This window comes from Eptatretus burgeri, unplaced genomic scaffold (assembly GCF_056783735.1).
Source record: "Eptatretus burgeri isolate ZD-2024b unplaced genomic scaffold, Ebu_testis_v1 Ebu_testis_scaffold_92, whole genome shotgun sequence".
NCBI classification, from domain to species: Eukaryota; Metazoa; Chordata; class Myxini; order Myxiniformes; family Myxinidae; genus Eptatretus; species Eptatretus burgeri.
In genome coordinates, this window is record NW_028222042.1 from 57,151 (window position 1) to 63,081 (window position 5,931).

A 5,931-nucleotide genomic window follows, 5' to 3' on the forward strand; every position below is an offset into this window, starting at 1 on the left:
TCACGGGCCTTGAGAAGGCCACAGTATGTTAGAGGCCTCAGGCCGAGAAAAGCTTTCCCTGAAGCGGTGGTTGTTGTCACGGGCCTTGAGAAGGCCACAGTATGTTAGAGGCCTTAGGCCGAGAAAAGCTTTCCCTGAAGCGGTGGTTGTTGTCACGGGCCTTGAGAAGGCCACAGTATGTTAGAGGCCTTAGGCCTAGAAAAGCTTTCCCTGAAGCGGTGGTTGTTGTCACGGGCCTTGAGAAGGCCACAGTATGTTAGAGGCCTCAGGCCGAGAAAAGCTTTCCCTGAAGCGGTGGTTGTTGTCACGGGCCTTGAGAAGGCCACAGTATGTTAGAGGCCTCAGGCCGAGAAAAGCTTTCCCTGAAGCGGTGGTTGTTGTCACGGGCCTTGAGAAGGCCACAGTATGTTAGAGGCCTCAGGCCGAGAAAAGCTTTCCCTGAAGCGGTGGTTGTTGTCACGGGCCTTGAGAAGGCCACAGTATGTTAGAGGCCTTAGGCCTAGAAAAGCTTTCCCTGAAGCGGTGGTTGTTGTCACGGGCCTTGAGAAGGCCACAGTATGTTAGAGGCCTCAGGCCGAGAAAGCTTTCCCTGAAGCGGTGGTTGTTGTCACGGGCCTTGAGAAGGCCACAGTATGTTAGAGGCCTTAGGCCTAGAAAAGCTTTCCCTGAAGCGGTGGTTGTTGTCACGGGCCTTGAGAAGGCCACAGTATGTTAGAGGCCTTAGGCCGAGAAAAGCTTTCCCTGAAGCGGTGGTTGTTGTCACGGGCCTTGAGAAGGCCACAGTATGTTAGAGGCCTCAGGCCGAGAAAAGCTTTCCCTGAAGCGGTGGTTGTTGTCACGGGCCTTGAGAAGGCCACAGTATGTTAGAGGCCTCAGGCCGAGAAAAGCTTTCCCTGAAGCGGTGGTTGTTGTCACGGGCCTTGAGAAGGCCACAGTATGTTAGAGGCCTCAGGCCGAGAAAAGCTTTCCCTGAAGCGGTGGTTTTTGTCACGGGCCTTGAGAAGGCCACAGTATGTTAGAGGCCTTAGGCCTAGAAAAGCTTTCCCTGAAGCGGTGGTTGTTGTCACGGGCCTTGAGAAGGCCACAGTATGTTAGAGGCCTCAGGCCGAGAAAAGCTTTCCCTGAAGCGGTGGTTGTTGTCACGGGCCTTGAGAAGGCCACAGTATGTTAGAGGCCTCAGGCCGAGAAAAGCTTTCCCTGAAGCGGTTGTTGTTACGGGCCTTGTGAAGGCCGCAGTATGTTAGATGCCTCAGGCCGAGAAAAGCTTTCCCTGAAGCGGTGGTTGTTGTCACGGGCCTAGAGAAGGCCGTAATATGTTAGAGGCCTCAGGCCGAGAAAAGCTTTCCCTGAAGCAGTGGTTGTTGTCACGGGCCTTGAGAAGGCCACAGTATGTTAGAGGCCTTAGGCCTAGAAAAGCTTTCCCTGAAGCGGTGGTTGTTGTCACGGGCCTTGAGAAGGCCACAGTATGTTAGAGGCCTTAGGCCTAGAAAAGCTTTCCCTGAAGCGGTGGTTGTTGTCACGGGCCTTGAGAAGGCCACAGTATGTTAGAGGCCTTAGGCCGAGAAAAGCTTTCCCTGAAGCGGTGGTTGTTGTCACGGGCCTTGAGAAGGCCACAGTATGTTAGAGGCCTTAGGCCTAGAAAAGCTTTCCCCGAAGCGGTGGTTGTTGTCACGGGCCTTGAGAAGGCCGCAGTATGTTATAGGCCTCAGGCCGAGAAAAGCTTTCCCTGAAGCGGTGGTTGTTGTCACGGGCCTAGAGAAGGCCGTAATATGTTAGAGGCCTCAGGCCGAGAAAAGCTTTCCCTGAAGCGGTGGTTGTTGTCACGGGCCTTGAGAAGGCCACAGTATGTTAGAGGCCTTAGGCCTAGAAAAGCTTTCCCTGAAGCGGTGGTTGTTGTCACGGGCCTTGAGAAGGCCACAGTATGTTAGAGGCCTCAGGCCGAGAAAAGCTTTCCCTGAAGCGGTGGTTGTTGTCACGGGCCTTGAGAAGGCCACAGTATGTTAGAGGCCTTAAGCCGAGAAAAGCTTTCCCCGAAGCGGTGGTTGTTGTCACGGGCCTTGAGAAGGCCACAGTATGTTAGAGGCCTTAGGCCTAGAAAAGCTTTCCCCGAAGCGGTGGTTGTTGTCACGGGCCTTGAGAAGGCCACAGTATGTTAGAGGCCTCAGGCCGAGAAAAGCTTTCCCTGAAGCGGTGGTTGTTGTCACGGGCCTTGAGAAGGCCGCAGTATGTTATAGGCCTCAGGCCGAGAAAAGCTTTCCCTGAAGCGGTGGTTGTTGTCACGGGCCTTGAGAAGGCCACAGTATGTTAGAGGCCTCAGGCCGAGAAAAGCTTTCCCTGAAGCGGTGGTTGTTGTCACGGGCCTTGAGAAGGCCACAGTATGTTAGAGGCCTTAGGCCTAGAAAAGCTTTCCCTGAAGCGGTGGTTGTTGTCACGGGCCTTGAGAAGGCCGCAGTATGTTACAGGCCTCAGGCCGAGAAAAGCTTTCCCTGAAGCGGTGGTTGTTGTCACGGGCCTTGAGAAGGCCACAGTATGTTAGAGGCCTCAGGCCGAGAAAAGCTTTCCCTGAAGCGGTGGTTGTTGTCACGGGCCTTGAGAAGGCCACAGTATGTTAGAGGCCTTAGGCCTAGAAAAGCTTTCCCTGAAGCGGTGGTTGTTGTCACGGGCCTTGAGAAGGCCACAGTATGTTAGAGGCCTCAGGCCGAGAAAAGCTTTCCCTGAAGCGGTGGTTGTTGTCACGGGCCTTGAGAAGGCCACAGTATGTTAGAGGCCTTAGGCCTAGAAAAGCTTTCCCTGAAGCGGTGGTTGTTGTCACGGGCCTTGAGAAGGCCACAGTATGTTAGAGGCCTCAGGCCGAGAAAAGCTTTCCCTGAAGCGGTGGTTGTTGTCACGGGCCTTGAGAAGGCCACAGTATGTTAGAGGCCTCAGGCCGAGAAAAGCTTTCCCTGAAGCGGTGGTTGTTGTCACGGGCCTTGAGAAGGCCGCAGTATGTTAGAGGCCTCAGGCCGAGAAAAGCTTTCCCTGAAGCGGTGGTTGTTGTCACGGGCCTTGAGAAGGCCACAGTATGTTAGAGGCCTCAGGCCGAGAAAAGCTTTCCCTGAAGCGGTGGTTGTTGTCACGGGCCTTGAGAAGGCCACAGTATGTTAGAGGCCTTAGGCCTAGAAAAGCTTTCCCTGAAGCGGTGGTTGTTGTCACGGGCCTTGAGAAGGCCGTAATATGTTAGAGGCCTCAGGCCGAGAAAAGCTTTCCCTGAAGCGGTGGTTGTTGTCACGGGCCTTGAGAAGGCCACAGTATGTTAGAGGCCTTAGGCCGAGAAAAGCTTTCCCTGAAGCGGTGGTTGTTGTCACGGGCCTTGAGAAGGCCACAGTATGTTAGAGGCCTTAGGCCTAGAAAAGCTTTCCCTGAAGTGGTGGTTGTTGTCACGGGCCTTGAGAAGGCCACAGTATGTTAGAGGCCTCAGGCCGAGAAAAGCTTTCCCTGAAGCGGTGGTTGGTGTCACGGGCCTTGAGAAGGCCACAGTATGTTAGAGGCCTCAGGCCGAGAAAAGCTTTCCCTGAAGCGGTGGTTGTTGTCACGGGCCTTGAGAAGGCCACAGTATGTTAGAGGCCTCAGGCCGAGAAAAGCTTTCCCTGAAGCGGTGGTTGTTGTCACGGGCCTTGAGAAGGCCACAGTATGTTAGAGGCCTTAGGCCTAGAAAAGCTTTCCCCGAAGCGGTGGTTGTTGTCACGGGCCTTGTGAAGGCCGCAGTATGTTATAGGCCTCAGGCCGAGAAAAGCTTCCCCCGAAGCGGTGGTTGTTGTCACGGGCCTAGAGAAGGCCGCAGTATGTTAGAGGCCTCAGGCCGAGAAAAGCTTTCCTTGAAGCGGTGGTTGTTGTCACGGGCCTTGAGAAGGCCACAGTATGTTAGAGGCCTTAGGCCTAGAAAAGCTTTCCCTGAAGCGGTGGTTGTTGTCACGGGCCTTGAGAAGGCCGCAGTATGTTAGAGGCCTCAGGCCGAGAAAAGCTTTCCCTGAAGCGGTGGTTGTTGTCACGGGCCTTGAGAAGGCCACAGTATGTTAGAGGCCTTAGGCCTAGAAAAGCTTTCCCTGAAGCGGTGGTTGTTGTCACGGGCCTTGAGAAGGCCACAGTATGTTGGAGGCCTTAGGCCTAGAAAAGCTTTCCCCGAAGCGGTGGTTGTTGTCACGGGCCTTGAGAAGGCCACAGTATGTTAGAGGCCTCAGGCCGAGAAAAGCTTTCCCTGAAGCGGTGGTTGTTGTCACGGGCCTTGAGAAGGCCACAGTATGTTAGAGGCCTTAGGCCTAGAAAAGCTTTCCCTGAAGCGGTGGTTGTTGTCACGGGCCTTGAGAAGGCCACAGTATGTTAGAGGCCTCAGGCCGAGAAAAGCTTTCCCTGAAGCGGTGGTTGTTGTCACGGGCCTTGAGAAGGCCACAGTATGTTAGAGGCCTTAGGCCTAGAAAAGCTTTCCCTGAAGCGGTGGTTGTTGTCACGGGCCTTGAGAAGGCCGCAGTATGTTAGAGGCCTCAGGCCGAGAAAAGCTTTCCCTGAAGCGGTGGTTGTTGTCACGGGCCTTGAGAAGGCCACAGTATGTTAGAGGCCTTAGGCCTAGAAAAGCTTTCCCTGAAGCGGTGGTTGTTGTCACGGGCCTTGAGAAGGCCACAGTATGTTAGAGGCCTTAGGCCGAGAAAAGCTTTCCCTGAAGCGGTGGTTGTTGTCACGGGCCTTGAGAAGGCCACAGTATGTTAGAGGCCTTAGGCCGAGAAAAGCTTTCCCTGAAGCGGTGGTTGTTGTCACGGGCCTTGAGAAGGCCACAGTATGTTAGAGGCCTTAGGCCTAGAAAAGCTTTCCCTGAAGCGGTGGTTGTTGTCACGGGCCTTGAGAAGGCCACAGTATGTTAGAGGCCTTAGGCCGAGAAAAGCTTTCCCTGAAGCGGTGGTTGTTGTCACGGGCCTTGAGAAGGCCACAGTATGTTAGAGGCCTCAGGCCGAGAAAAGCTTTGCCTGAAGCGGGGGTTGTTGTCACGGGCCTTGAGAAGGCCACAGTATGTTAGAGGCCTTAGGCCGAGAAAAGCTTTCCCTGAAGCGGTGGTTGTTGTCACGGGCCTTGAGAAGGCCACAGTATGTTAGAGGCCTTAGGCCTAGAAAGCTTTCCCTGAAGCGGTGGTTGTTGTCACGGGCCTTGAGAAGGCCACAGTATGTTAGAGGCCTCAGGCCGAGAAAAGCTTTCCCCGAAGCGGTGGTTGTTGTCACGGGCCTTGAGAAGGCCACAGTATGTTAGAGGCCTCAGGCCGAGAAAAGCTTTCCCTGAAGCGGTGGTTGTTGTCACGGGCCTTGAGAAGGCCACAGTATGTTAGAGGCCTTAGGCCTAGAAAAGCTTTCCCTGAAGCGGTGGTTGTTGTCACGAGCCTTGAGAAGGCCACAGTATGTTAGAGGCCTCAGGCCGAGAAAAGCTTTCCCTGAAGCGGTGGTTGTTGTCACGGGCCTTGAGAAGGCCACAGTATGTTAGAGGCCTTAGGCCTAGAAAAGCTTTCCCCGAAGCGGTGGTTGTTGTCACGGGCCTTGAGAAGGCCACAGTATGTTAGAGGCCTCAGGCCGAGAAAAGCTTTCCCTGAAGCGGTGGTTGTTGTCACGGGCCTTGAGAAGGCCACAGTATGTTAGAGGCCTTAGGCCGAGAAAAGCTTTCCCTGAAGCGGTGGTTGTTGTCACGGGCCTAGAGAAGGCCGTAATATGTTAGAGGCCTCAGGCCGAGAAAAGCTTTCCCTGAAGCGGTGGTTGTTGTCACGGGCCTTGAGAAGGCCACAGTATGTTAGAGGCCTTAGGCCGAGAAAAGCTTTCCCTGAAGCGGTGGTTGTTGTCACGGGCCTTGAGAAGGCCACAGTATGTTAGAGGCCTTAGGCCTAGAAAAGCTTTCCCTGAAGCGGTGGTTGTTGTCACGGGC